The sequence below is a fragment of the Solanum lycopersicum genome, chromosome 3 (assembly GCF_036512215.1).
Source record: "Solanum lycopersicum chromosome 3, SLM_r2.1".
In the NCBI taxonomy this organism is placed as follows: domain Eukaryota; kingdom Viridiplantae; phylum Streptophyta; class Magnoliopsida; order Solanales; family Solanaceae; genus Solanum; species Solanum lycopersicum.
In genome coordinates this window covers 52,160,529-52,176,695 of record NC_090802.1, presented here as the reverse complement: position 1 = coordinate 52,176,695, position 16,167 = coordinate 52,160,529, and positions in this window count along the sequence as shown.

The window sequence follows — 16,167 nt, the reverse complement described above, 5'->3', positions numbered from 1 at the left end:
ATTTCAAAAGTAAGTTTTGGTCATTTTAAAAAGGTCATAACTTCTATATCAGGAAGAATTTGGGTGAGTTATTTATATGGATGTAAATATCGTTGGAAAATCTTTCCAACGACGCCAAGTTTGCAAATTTCCGAGGTCGTATGAGTAAGATATGACCTTCGAAAGATGGGATGTTGAGTAGGGAAAGATCCAAACTGGATTCAGTAAGGGATTCTGGTATTTTTCTTAAGTTAATTAATTATTTCGTTTTAGAGTAATATGTTGGGGTCTAAACTGATCCCATTCATTTTACACACTTAGAAAATAGACTAGGGTTTTGAAAGCAAGAAAAAAGAGGAGAAGCAAGAAGAATACGCAAGAACACCAAGTTAAGCTTCGTGGATTTTCGTCGTGGGTGATCCTAACAAGGTATGTAGGATCTTTTGTGTTGGGTTACTTCACCCACACACCAATTTCATTCAAATTAGTCAAGTTCATGAATTAACTCATGTTAGAGGTTGTATTCTTAAAAGAAAGTTTTACGTTCTTGTTGATTGGATTGTAGTTGATCACTGTTAGTTGTAATTCATGTTTTAGGATTGTTTTTGAGTCCCAATCATTGGGTAATAGTTTAATTAGGGATCATAAGTGTTTTTGGTTGGATCTTTGGGAATTTGGGAAGGTTTAAAGATGTAAAACGAAGAAGAATGTCGAAAAACCCGTTGGGGAAATGCTGGGGTGTCGCACTTCCAAAGCGCCTCAGGACAGAGTTTGTTTGTCAGTATCTGGTGAGCCACGGATTATAAAGCTCCTGAGGACAGCCTCTGTTCGTCATGCTATGGCGCTTTGCGCCTCTCAGAGCGCCAGACCCCCTGGAGGCCCCGTTCTTTCCCTATCTTTTCATACTAGTTCCTAAGTAATGTACCCCTCATTTCTAGTTGTTTTCAACACTCTAAGGTACATATAAACATCATGAAATCATCCATAAACATGAGATCATGATCCTTGAATCCATAATTCAATGCAAGGAAAATTAAGAATGAAGTCAAAGAAGTTAAGAGCAAAGTCTAAAGGTTAAGAAGCAAGTCAAAGTAAAGTTTTAAGTTTTCTAAAGTCTTTCACAAATGTTTTCACTTTGTTTTAAAGACTTAAAGTTCAAGTTAATTAAAGAGCAAGAGTTGAGTTCATTTCTCAAAAATCTATAAAGGAACTAAGTATTTCCTAAGACTTAAAGTTCAAGTTAAGTAATCAGCAAGAGTTGAGTTCATTTCTGAAAAAACTAGAAGGGAACTAATTATCCCCTAGAGTTTTACAAATGTTTCACATTTGAGTAAAGAGGTGAACTAGAAGTTCCAAAAGAGTTTTGAACTAAAAGGGGAACATTGATTTCAAAAGGAGCTTTTTAAAGCTAATGGGTTCAGTAAATTATCTCAACCCAAAGAAAGAAAGTTTTATTAAAAGTATGACTAAAGTACATTTTTGAGAGTAATATTGAGCACCGATGTGGAGATGAGAGTTCATACTAACTAAACATGTAAACCATGTAGACAACATGGGAATTGACATGTCATACTTTTTTGATGATCACATAAGGAGAGATAGTGGATCCACTAAGTTTATTAAGGTCCTATACCGATGAAAAGGTGTAGGATGGTCCTCCTAACACGTGAGGTAAGACGTCGTATCATCACTTAAACTCATAGTGATGGTTGTTGGTTAGAGAAACTCCCATAGAGGTTATATTACTTTCTTATATAAGTAAAGTTGATTTTGTTATTGCATGTTCTTTAACGAACTAATTTGTTTTCACTATTTTATGAGCTTTATATATATATACACACACACATATTGCATGCGATTTAAACTGCTTTATATGTATATCACTTGAATTAAGTATATTCTTGAGTTGAGCAGAACCAAAGTAAGTTCATCTAATCCCCTCAAGCTTAAGTCGTCGTTTAGCTCTCCAACTCACATACTCGTACATTTAATATACTGATACTAGTTGCCCTGCATAATTTCATGATGCAGACACATGTACTCAAGATCAACACGTAGCGCTCCGTTGATCCAATTGAGCTTCAGAGTTTGTGGTGAGCCTCTTTGTATCATGGAGGACATCTTTTTTTTTTCATTTCTATATTAGCTTAGCTTTGAGGATGTTGTGGGGTCTGTCCAAATATCCCTCTGTAGACAGTTTGGAGGCTTCGTAGACTATAGTATTTCAGTTTGGAGTTGTTTTCAATTATTAAGACTCAAGTGCCATTTGTCCAAAGTTATGGCATGACATATTTTTTCCCGTTTATTATGCTTTACTCGTGTCAAAGTTAAGGTTTGTCTTCCGCTGATATAAGTAACCAGGACAGGGGTTCACTTGAGGGCCAAAAATGGTCTTCGAGTGTCGGTCCCGCCTAGGGTGTAGGCTCGGGGCGTGACAAACTTGGTATCAGAGTACATAGTTCAAGAGTCCTAAGGAGTCTATGAAGTCGTGTATGTAGAGTCTTAGTCATCGGTGTGAAGCGCACAACATCTGCGATTATGAGGCTACACAATTTAGGAATGTATTCCTTCTTTCATGTTCCTTTCTTGCGAAGAGTTTATCTCTAAAGTCTCTCTCTAATTTGTGCTTACACATATTTTCCAAATCATCTTGCCTCATAGAAGAGCATTCAAAGGTCGACCACAAAGGAATGTTGAGGAACAAGATGTTTTAAATTCACCAAAGGTGAAACCCCAAGGAGAGGTTACCAATGCTGAATTCCGGGAAGCTATCCAAATGCTAAATCAGGTTGTGCCCAACCAGGTTGGGAAACAGAGAGCTGCTCGACAAGAAGGAGCTGAGACCTCAAGAGTTTGTGAGTTCTTTAGGATGAATCCCCCTAGTTTCATTGGATCAAACACTACTGAAGATTCGAAGAACTTCATAGAGGAGTTGAAGAAGTTGTATGAGGTAATGCATGGGGTTGATGCTGAGAGGGTTGAATTGGATTCGTACCAACTGAAAGGTGTGGCTAGAACATGGTTTGATCAATGGAAGGATGGTAGGGCTGAAGGTGCACCATATCCAAGTTGGGATTTCTTCGAGGAAGCCTTCTTGGGGAGGTTCTTTCCTCGTGAAATGAAGGAAGCCAAGGTGAGGGGAGTTCCTTACTCTGAAACAGAACTCCATGAGTGTCCATGAATATGGGTTGAAGTTCACCCAACTATCTTGCTATGCTCCGAAGATGGTGAAAGACATGAGGAGTAGAATGAGTCTGTTTGTTGCAGGGTTGGGTCGTGCCTCAAGTAAGGAAGATAGGGTTTCCATGTTGATAGGTGACATAGATATAATAGGCTAATGGTATACGTTCAACAAGTTGAAGAAAATAAGGTGAAGGATAGAGAAGAGTACCGAAATAAGATGGCGAAGACTGGGCATGCACCACTATCTGCTAGCGCACCTGCACCCAGAAACTGAGGTGAGTATTGTGGTCACAATTCACAACATTTCAAGGCTAGACCGGCCCAATCTCAAGGTAGTATGGCACAAAAAGGTAGTGGGTATTTTTGCGTGTGGTAGATGTGGTAGAATCCACCCTGACAAATGTCGTGGCCAGATTTTTTGTTTCAAGTGTGTTTAAGAGGGTCATTTAATGAAAGAATGCCCTAATAATAAGAAAGGTGGTGAAAATCCGGGCAACAGAGCCCAATCTTCGTGAGTTGCTCCACCAAACAAGATTGCACCCATAGGAGGTGCTTCTTGTACCGGTGGAGGGGCAAAGTGCCTCTATGGAATCACTAGCCACCAAAAGCAAGAGATTTCTCCAGATGTGGTACTCAGACTATGCAATTGATTTATATGAAAACTTCACATAATAAATCAATGTTGTATTTTTGACTTTCTTAAACTTCACTGGAATATAGAAACAAATTGCACAATTTTTTTGTTTTTATTGTTAGTATTCTATATGTCTATATTGATAGAAATTGATAGAGGAAAAAATATCAGTTCCTTAGAGTTTGTGATTTTGTGCCTGACACTATGTAAAAATTGTCAAAGAAAATCGAAGCAATATAATTCTTTTGTAGAATAATATTTCTAAAAGAGATTTCATAGTGCAATGAAAATTTAAATAGTCTAAGAAAATATGTAAAAAAATATTTTTAAATACTTGAAAAATATTTTTGAGATCATATTTAAAATGAGGGGGTTCTTTGATTATGATAAAAGAGAAAATTAGAGTTGGTATCTAATTTAATTTGGAGCAAAATATATGAAACTCAATGATACTTTTGTATTATGTTAGACCCACAAAATTCTTGGAGTATAATTGTTATTGTGGTTGTTGAGTTTCTCTATTACTAGTATATGATGTGACTAGTATGGAACTACCAAATTATATATATATTTTTTCAAAATAATTGTGTTCTTTTATGAAAAAGTGTCACTTAAAATGTTATGATTTTGATGAAAAGATATGTCTATTATAATAGAAGTATTTGCACAGGCATGAATATCGATGAATAGTCATTTCTTATGTTTTGTAAAAGAAACATGTGGACTAGATTGAATTTATTGGACTCGATGAAACTTTGTTTATGTGTAGTTCTATAACAATGAAATTGAAAGTTATGGAATGGTCCTTTTGAAAAGAATATTTGATAAGGTGAAGACTCTTTACAATGTATCACACAAAATTGTTATAAATAGGAACACAATATTAGTGAGGAAAAGATGCCTCACGAAGAGCTTTTCAAAATCAATATTTTTATTTGATCTTCCTTGCTTGAGTCAAAGTTTGAGACCTAAACACATGGGGCATGTCAGTTATAAGACCTTTTAAGTAAAACTGATCAACTTTGAAGTTTGTGTAACTTTGAGTGCAATAAATAAAAATGTCATATTTGTGTGGAATCTAAGTATGTTGAGCATTCTTATAAATCCGTTGAAAGGAATTCTAATCCCGTAGAGTTGATATACACTGACATTTGTAATATGAAGTCAACACCATCTCGTGGTAGAAAAAAAGTATCTTATAACTTTCACTGACAATTGCATAGAAATGACTATTTCCATTTAATAAATGGTAAGGATGAAACAATAGAAATATCTAGACAATATAATATTGAAGTTTAAAATCAGTTGGGAAAAAGATAAGAAGTGATAAGAATGGAGAGTATAAATCTCCTTGTGCAGAAATATTTCCAAAAAGTAGAATTATCCATCAAACTGCTTCCCTATTCACCTCAATCTAATGAAAAACCAAACGTTGCAAGAAATGAATTATTTATAAGTTAGAGTTTACCACAAGACTTGTGTGGAAGAACAATCCTTACTGCAAAAGGGAACAACACAAAATTTTGTATTTTCATAAAGAAAGTAATTTTGTTTGTTCAAGACACAATCTATTCCATATGAAAATGGAAAGGTAGGGAATTCAACTTGAAATATTTTAAAGTGTGGGGGTGTCCATCTAAACTCAAAGTTCCTATTCCTAAAATGATTAAAATAGGACCTTAGACTATGGACTGTAAACTTAGATTTGAATAGTCTAGTGAAATGTGTAAATGACATTGGCAAGAACAAATGGAGAATGTACTTAATAAAGATTCAGAGGCGTAGTAAATGTAAAAGGATATCTACTTCTTTCAAATATGATTTTGGAACATTTCTTTTGTCTTTTGTAGACTTATCTGTTTGGAGAAATGGTGTCAATAGTGAGATTGGTTCAATCTTGAGCAATCCTATTTGAAGTTGGTTAATCTTCCTCTAGGAAATAAACCTTTGGGTTCAAAGAGAACCATCAAAAGGAAAAAATGAAAGTCAATGAATTGTTTACAAATATAAAGCAAGACTTTTTTGTCAAATGTTTTAGACAAAAACAAAGTCTTGATCTTTTCGACATATACTCTCCATTAACAAGATATACATTCATTTGGATGTTAATTGTGTTAAGTATAGTATATGACCTTCAAATTCATCAAATGGATGTGAAAACAACTCACTTAAACGAAGAATCGAAGGAAAAAATTTTCATGGAACAACCCAAGGATTTTATGGTTCCTGGTAAATAAAAGTATGTGTTGAAGTTGTTAAGTCACATTGTGGACTAAAACAATCACCCAAACAATGACATAAAAATTTGACCAAACCATGTTGGCAAATGGATTTAAGAATGATGGAAATGATAAATGTGTTCACATTAAAATCGTAAGGTCATTGTTTATTTATATATTGGTGATATGTTGATTATCAATACAACCATTAATGACATAAATGCTACTAAACGTATGCTAGAAAGCAAGTTTGGGATGAAATATATTGGAGTTGCTGATGTGATCGTAGGTATAAGAATCCTTATAACTTCATAATGTTTAGCATTTTCACGGCCTTATTGAATTGAAAAGGTACTTGACTTGTTCAAATATTTGGATTTCAATACTTTCAAGTTCAAAAGAGTGAAAACGGAAGTGACTCACAATTGGTTTGTGCTAGAGTATTGGAAAGTATGATGTATATCATAAATTGTGTGCGATTAGATGTAGTTTGTTATTAATGAACTGAGACGGTTCACAAGTTATCCCAATCGAACTCATTAGATGACAATATATAGAGTTATTGAGTATTTAAAAAACACATAAAACTACTTCTTGCATTATAACAATATCCAACAGTATTGAAAGGACATAGTGATGCAAATTGGATCACCAGACAAATGAAGTGAAATCCATGAGTGGATATGTATTTGCTCGTGGTAGAGGATAAGTCTCTTGGAAATATTTTAAAAGAGACATGTATCACTAGTTCTACAATTATCTTTGAGCTAGGTACTCTAGATAAGGTTGGTGAATAAGTTGAAAGAATTTCGAATTTCTTGATAGATATTTTTTTGGACCAAAATATTGACATTAATATACATACACTTTGATAGTCAAGATGCAATAGGTAAGACATGAAGCATGATGTATAACGGAAAGTCTCATTATATAGGATATTGACATGATATTGGTAAAAATTACTCTCTAGTGGAATTAGTAGAGTTGACTATGTAAAGTCAAAGGAAAATGTGTCACATCCACTTACAAAAAGGCCTAACTAGAGAGAGAGTTGAAAGATTATCTAAGGGAATGGATTTACGACTTAGGACAAGTCATCATGACAATAAATCTATCTAGCAGACTGGAGAATCCAAGAGATAGATTCAAGGAGAAAAATAAAGTTGTGAATCACGGTTCGACATCGTCAACCAACTCAATCCATTCTCATGATGAAGACAACTCAGGTACAAGGATACAAAATTAAGACTTGTTAGTGAGTTGATAAATCTTGATGGTTTTAATGATTTGCTAGTTTGGCAGAGTTGACCAAATAGTGTATCTACGCAACACGACTAGAAATCACCTATGTGAGTGTGAAGTGTAAGCCACTTCGAAGAATATGATTGTCAAAAGCCCATCTCTATATACACTCATGAAATATGTGACATATGGTTGTCTAGGTATACACCAAAGCTCGACGGTTCAAAGATATCGCATCTATCAATTGACCAAGTATATCCGACATATGTTCACAACGAAAAGTTTAAAGGGAAACTACTTATCCAGATGCAATTAATTCTTGCTTTAGAGTACACATACTTAATAGTTTCTTTGTCTTGGAGTCATTCCCATGCATGTGGGAATTGTTGGGTGTTAAAAGGTGTAACTGGAAAATAAAGAGTTGCGACTTTTATTAAGTGTTGTGACTTTAATGAAAAGTTGAGACTTTTATAAAAAGTTACGAATTTTATGAAAAGTTGTGACTTTTATAAAAGGTGATGGCCTTTCCGAAATATTGTGACTTTTCCAATGTTTTTGACCTTTCCGGTAAGGCACAATAAGAACTTTTTCGCACTATCTTTTATTTTCTATAAATTGAGGGATTTCCTCTCATTTTAATAATATTATTTCTGGATTTCTTCTTCTACTAAATCTAGTATTCTAAGTGTACTTTACTGCCGTTGAGGGATTTGCTGACACTAGCGTTTTGGATATCAATACACTGGTGATTGAGATCATTCTATACTGGGAGGACATATTTCAAATCAAACCTCGGATACTAGAGGGGAATAATTTCCTTAAGGGGACACTATGCATTCAGTGGGCTTGATCTTCTTTCTGTTTTTCCAGATTCTGATATGTGTTACAAATCTTAGATTTGTGAATTAATTTATGTTCCTCGATTTTTCTGTTTTTCACTGGTTCATTAAACTTTGATAACTTCATATTTCTGCAAAGTTTGTTGGAATCAGTAAGATTCTTTAAAAACACATTGAAAATAATTCTACTTTAAGAAAAATATTTCGTATATTTTTCTAATTTATTTTTTATTCTAGTTTCTCTACTAGTTTTAATTTTCTAGTTCTAAAAATATTCTTAAACTTTGTTGTGTATTACCAAGTTGTTCAAAGTTTTGTTCTAAGTATCTTAGCAAAACAAGATGAACAACAAGACTACATATATAACTTGAAGTTAGTCCATCCTGCAATCAGAGTAGTTAACTATCCTTTTATATTTGTTACTATTGTTCACTGCATCGAAGTTGAACGGAAGCACCTTAAACATGCATGCCTCAAGTATAGTTGGTAAGGGAATCGGTATGAAGCTTATCTTTTGTACTCTAAAAAGCAGAAAATTTCTGATGAAAACGATTTTTTCTGCGTTTTAAATGTTGACCGTGATAGGAATGACACTTCATGTTGTGCCTTCTATGTATAAGATTTTTTAATTATGTCATGTAATGTATCAATGAGAAGTTCTTTATTAACTGTTGTGTATTATCGAGATTTCAGGAAGTGAAAGTTGCTCACTGCTGACTGCTTGAATCAAAACAGTGAAGAATGGCTTTTCCAAGCTCTGAATGTTCATGGAAGGTATCTTACTTTGTTGTAGCTTGAACGGGTCATGAACAAAGTCAAAAATCTTCTCCTTCCCCTGTATTACTTTTGTATTTTGATATTGGTCAGAACTACAATATGAATCTTCCCAGTTTTAGAATTGACTACCAATTCTAAAGGAAGTGAATTTACATCTCTTATCGATTCAAGAATTCTTATGTATTTCCATGCCCCTTTTTTCTACCCTGAGAAATGAAAAATTCTTTTTCTTAAGGAAGACATACTTACAAGTTCGTACTACAAAATGGAAGCAGAAATTAAAATAATCATAAAATCATTCAAATGAAAGAGAGAAGTAACAAAGTATATCAATGTCTGAATGTTCATCATTTGTTGGTTCATATCCCATCACCTAGTTGATCTACATCTTCATTCAGTTCATAGGCACGCCTGCATCTTTATCATCATTCTGTTCATTAGCATCCCCATCTTGAACATCATTTTACTCATTAGAACCTAAATGTTGTTCATTAGTGCTTCCATCTTGATTATTAGTAGCTCCATCTTGATCATTAGTGCCTACATCTTGTTCATTAGCGCTATATTCGTGATCAACATTTTGTTCATTCGTGTCTCCAACTTTCACATATCACTCAATTTTTCTTTACTCTTGTTAATTAATTTGTGTATTTTTCTCAGTAAAGTGTAAAGTTCATGCATAGAGAAATTGTTTTGAATTTTAATTGCATAGGTACCAATTAAGTAATAAAATGTAGTAGATATATATTTCTGTATATATCTTGTTTTCTTGTATTTGTGCTATTTTACCTGAAATTTTTTTATATATAAAGGTATTGAAATAAGTTGAATAGTAAAGGGTCATCAAGCTCCAAAGATCGATACAAAAAAGATATGTGAAGCAAAACTCTAAAATAATTTATGTTAAAATAAATGTTATATTTATCTAATTAATAAGAATGTCCTATCCTATAACTTTAATTAATTTCACACTGTTAAATATTAAGATAATAATTAAATGATATTTACTTAAGAAAAATAGTAAACAATAGTTGTATATTGTGAAGTCGTTTAATGAAAGACAACAAAGATTTAATCAACATTTCTAATGATCTTCATGATTTTACAAGAACTAGTTAAGTGAACTTGGTTTGCACGTGTGCAACATTACTTAATGATAAATATATATATATATATATATATATAAAGAACAAATTATGACTTATTTGGTACTTCTAAGGATATTTATGCTTTTAAAGTGATGTAAATAAATATAAATATTGTGTCGGTTCATTTTTACTTGTCACCTTTGGGTCTTAAAAAATGATTTGAGAAATAAGTAATTTATAATAAGGATAAGATATAGAAAAAATAATTAGTTTTCTTCATATGTTGAAAATAACATGTAAAAGTAAAATTTATTTTTGAAATAATGGATGACTAAAAGTGAACAGAGGAGTAGATGTATTTTACTTCATTAAATTATCTAACTATGATAAGTTATAAGGAAAATTGTCAAAATGCTTGTTCCAAAAATGTCCTATTATTATTTTTGGTAAAGAAATGTGCTTTTTCTACTACATTTTTTTCCTAATAAAAACATTGTAACCATCGTTAATTTTGATATACTTAATCCATCATTTATTTTTTATTTAGATAACGATAAAAGATTCCAAATAAAAAAGAAAAAATACTTCTAAATATATTCGAAATTGAAGGATAATAACCGTTTATTAATTATTGATTTTAAAGTTAAGATACAATAATTATAATGATTAATGCATAAAATGATATAGTTTATTAAATTGCTTCACATTACCTCTAAAATATCATCAATAAAGTTATTGCTGACCATTTTTTCATATTAACTTCAAAATTAAGGAATATTATTGGCAAATTGCAATGATGATTAAGAATTAAATATATTCTCTATTACTAATATATTTTAATATTTATATAAATGAGAGATAGTGATGCAATTAATATGATATTATATATAAGACATATATTACTTAAAAAAATATAAAATGTAATTCTATTTTAATTGATAAAAGGAGATTAAGAAGAAAAAAATTGGTTTTTTTCACTTTTATATTAGTTAAAAGGTTTTAAAAGAAAACAAATACATAAAATTCTTTGAAAATAATATTTTATTAAGATTTATGTATTTTAAAAGATATATTAATTAGGAAAAGGTACATTTGTATATGAATTACCTTGTTGGATATGAAAACTTGTTGATTTAAAGAATAAAATTTGAATAATAGTCAATATAATTGCAAATCTAATTTTATCTTCACTTTTTTTAATTAACTTACCTGGTTAGATATGGAAAATTATTTATTTAAAGAAGCTCAATTAGAATAAAAAATCATTTGCATATCTAATTTAGCCGTCACTTTCATTATGTCTAATTTTATATTTGACTTATCTTGTTTGGTATGGAAATTTATTAATTTAAGGATATCTATTGATAATAAAAATCAATTGCATACCTAATTTACTTTTCTTGTTTGATATGGAAACTTATTTATTTAAAAAAAAATTATACCTAATTTTACTTTTACTATTTTTAGTATAAATAGGAGCTTGGTATTGTGCTATTGTACACCCTTCGTTTCATCTTCCTCTAATATTTTGGGGCAATTTTTGGTTTTAGAAAGTTTTTGGATCTTAAGAAGTCCACACTTGGATTCATACTTAAAAGTAAGTTATTGCTTTGCTGGGTGTTTTCTCTCATGTCGCTTAATGTTATTCGTTCTGTTTTCCTACAATTGTTTCATAGGCTTAAATTATTTTTTTCTGGATCCATCTCGGACTAAGGTCAACACCAATGTCAAGAATTTTTGTTTTTAGATTTTAATTAACAATTCTTTTTGTTTTTTGTGAATTCTAAATAAATAATTTTTACATACATACTTTTTTTATTTGTACAATAACGCCCTGAGCTTTTCCGTGTATGTAACCATAGTGGATTTTTCCTGAGCGAGACCATTGAAAACATTTCTGAGACATTACGAGAAATAATGACATTTCAAAGATTTTTTTTTAAATTCGTCAAACCACATCAACCCTTTTTCTTCTTTCCTCAGAGAAAATTTTTCCACTGTTGACGGACTATTTTTGAAGCAAACGTTTAATTACAAGGACCATAAGTTCAATGTGGAGTGTTAATTGCTTCTACTTCGACTCTTTCTATGACATCAATCCCCCCCCCCCCCCATTCCAATTGATTTCAAAATTTTGCTCTCCTTTACCCCTAATATGAGTATCGTTACTCTTATTTTTTGCTTGTTAAGCCGTATTCTTTTTATTTCATGATGTTTTTTTTTTGCTTTGATATAACATTTTTTTTTTGCAGTTTGATTCAAGCATTCATAACGCCTTGTCTTGTCAGTGTATGATCATATAATGTGTTTGTGTTTTTGTAAAACTGTTTGCTATTATACTGGATTTATAGGATAAATTTATGTCTTGCCTACTTGTCGATGTCATTTGTGCCGGTGGAAATAAGTACCTCAAAGAAGTTACGGAAGAAGAAACGTCATCAGATTATTGGTACTAGATCTCTATCGGTATTTAAGCTCCTAAGAGCTGATAGCATCAACACTTTCCAAGAAAATTATCGTCCATTTATTCGTCAAAACAATGTTCAACAACATGATGTCTTGATTAATCATAAGTTGATTCTTTCCAAAATTTCATCAGCTTATACAAGATGTGAATGGTTTTCAAACGGTGGGCGTAGTATAAATAGATCTAAGTTGCCCACTATTTCTGAATATGAGCATATTTAGAAACGAAAACAAGTTAGAGAGACGCTCAAACTTTTTGCTGATGAATATGCTAAGCTTTTTCAAGAAAAGAAAGCAGAAAAACAAGCAAAACACTCTAAATGATTTGAGAAATCAGGAAAAATCGGTTAATTGAGTGGGCCTTTGGCCATGTTCCTGGAGTTGAAATTGGTGATCGATTCCGGTTCAAGGTAGAACTTGCTATGGTTGTACTACATCATAAAATATCTAGGAGTATCGATTATGAGAATATTAATAGAAAAAAGGTCGCAACTAGCATTATTGATTCTGGTCGATACGAGAATGAGACCATATCTTCTCAAAAGTTCATTTATGTAGGTCAAGGATGGAATCCTAGACTATATATTAATGCGAGAGTGGAATATTAGAAGCTTGAAAAGTATAATTAATCTTGGCTTGAAGAACTCAATGGATTTGGGATATTCAATGAGAATTATTTATGGTCTTTTCACCATTAACGCTTGGATGACCATAAATAACTCTCACTGAATATCCCAAATCCATTGAGTTTCTCAAGGCAAGATTATCCTTTTCAAGCTTCTGATCTTCCACTCTCGCATTAATATATACCCTAGGATTCCCTCCTTGACCTACATAAATGAAATTTTTAGAAGATATGGTCTCATTCTCGTTTCGACCAAAATCAACAATTCTAATTGCAACCTTTTTTCTATTAATATTCACATAATCGATACCCCTAAAAATTTATGATGTAGTCCCACCATAGCAAGGTCTACCTTGAACCGTAATCGATCACCAATTTTAGCTCCAGGAACATACAAACACTTAGAATTTACCAACTTTTCCTGATTTCTCAAAATCATTGCATCCTTTATATTGATTATTCTATTAGAGTGTCTTCCTTGTGTTTCTGCTTTCTTTTCTTGAAAAAGGTTAGTATATTCATCAGCAAAAAGTTTGATAGTCTCTCTAACTTTTTTTCGTTTCTGAATATGCTCATATTCAGAAATAGTGGGCAAATTAAATCCATGTATAACTCGCCCACCGTTTGAAAACCATTCACTTCTTGTATAAGCTGATGGAATTTTGGGAACAATCAACTTATGATTAATCAATAAATCATGTTGTTGAACATTTATTTGACAAATAGATGGACGATAATTTTCAGGAAATTTTTTGATGCTATCAACTTTTAGGCGCTTAAATACCGATAGAGATCTAGTAGCAATCATATGATGATGCTTCTTCTTCCGTAACTTTTTTGAGGTACTTGTTTTCACCGGCACAAATGACATCTGCAAGTAGGAGGGACATAAATTCATCCTATAAATCCAGTATAATAGCAAACAGTTTTACAAAAACACAAACACATTACATGATTATACACTAACACGACAAGGCGTTATGAATGTTTGAATCGAACTGGAAAAAAAATGTTACATCAAAGCAAAAAAAAACATCATGAAATAAAAAGAATACGACCTAACAAGCAAAAAGAAGAGCAATAAAACTCATATTAGGGCTAAAGGAGAGTAAAATTCTGAAATTGCTTGAATTGGGGGGGGGGGGGGAGGGGGTTAATGTCATAGAAAGAGTCGAAGTAGAAGCAATTAAGACTCCAAATTAAACTTAAGGTCTGTATATATAAACTTTTGCTGCAAAAAATAGTCATTCAATAGTGGAACAATTTTGTCTAAGGAAGGAAGAAAAGGGGTTGATGTGGTTTGACGAATTTAAAACAAAACATTAAAATGTCATTATTTCTCGACATGTATCAAAAATGTTTTCAATGGTCTCACTCAGATAAAATCTACTATGGTTACAGACTGGAAAAGCTCAAGGCGTTATTGTATGAATAAAAAAATATGTATGTAAAAATAATTTATTTAGAATGCACAAAAAAACAAAAAGAATTGTTAATTTAAATTTTAAAGCTAAAATTATTGATTTCGGGTTTGACCTTAGCCCGAGACGGATCCAAAAAAAATTCATTTAAGCATATGTATCAATTGTAGGAAAACAGAAGGAATAACATTAATCGACATGAGAGAAATAAAACTAAATAACTTCAAAACACCCAGAAAAGAAATAACTTACTTTTAAGTATGAATTCAAGTGTTGACTTCTTATGATCCAAAGATTTTCTACGACCAAAATATTGCCCAAGAATATTAGAGGAAGATGGAACAATGGTGTACCAATAGCACAATACAAAGTTCCTATTTATACTAAAAATAGTGAAAGTGAAATTAGGTATACAATTAACTTTTAATCAAATTGTGTTCCCTTACATTAAAAAATTTCCAAGTAAGTCAAGTATAAAATAAGACATAATAAAAGTGAATGCTAAATTAGGCGTGCAATTGATTTTTATTCAATTTTATTTTATATTAATAAGTTTCCATATCAATCAAGAAAAGTCAAATGCAAAATTAGAAAAATAGTAAGAGTGAAGACTAAATTAGGTATGCAATTGATTTTATTCAAATTAGATATTCTTAAATTAATAAATGTCCATATCAAACAAGATCAGTCAAATATAAAATTAGACATAATGAATGTGAAGGATAAATTAGATGTGCAATTGATTTTTATTCTAATTGAGCTTCTTTAAATAAATAATTTTTCATATCTAACCAGGTCAGTTAATTACAAACAAAAGTGAAATAAAATTAGATTTGTAATTATATTGGTTGTTATTCAAATTGTATTCTTTACATCAACAAGGTTTCATATCAAACAAGGTAATTCATATACAAATGTACCTTTACTACTTAATATATCTTTTAAAATACATTAATTTTAACAAAATATTGTTTTAAAAGAATTTTATGTATTTGTTTTCTTTTAAAACCCTTTAACTAATTAAAAGTAAAAAAAAAATAGTTTCTTCTTCTTAATATTCTTTTATCAATTAAAATAGAATTACATTTTATATTTTCTTAACTAATATATGTCTTATCTATAATATCATATTAATTGCATCATTATTTCTCATTTATATAATTATTTAAATATATTAGTAAAATAGAGAATATATTTATTTCTTAATGATTATTGCAATTTGCCAATGTATTCCTTAATTTTGAAGTTAATATGAAAAAATGACCAGCAATATCTTTATTGATGATATTTTAAAGATATTTGCTAATGTGAAACAATTTAATTAAGTATGGTGTTTTATGCATTAATCATTATAATTGTTGTATCTTAACTTTAAAATTAATAAGTAATAAGTGTTTATCATCCTTCAATTTCGAATATATTGAGAAGTATTTTTTTTTATTAGGAATCTTTTATCGTTATCTAAATCAAAATAATGATGGATTACATACATAAATATTAACGATGGCTACAATATTTTTATTAAGATAAACATGTGTTAGAAAAATACATTTCTTTTCCAAAAATAATTATAGGACATTTTTGTAACAAGCATTTTGACAATTTTCCGTATAACTTATCATAGTTAAGTAATTTAATGAAGTAAAATACATCTACTCCTCTGTTCACTTTTAGTTATCCATTATTTCAAAAAT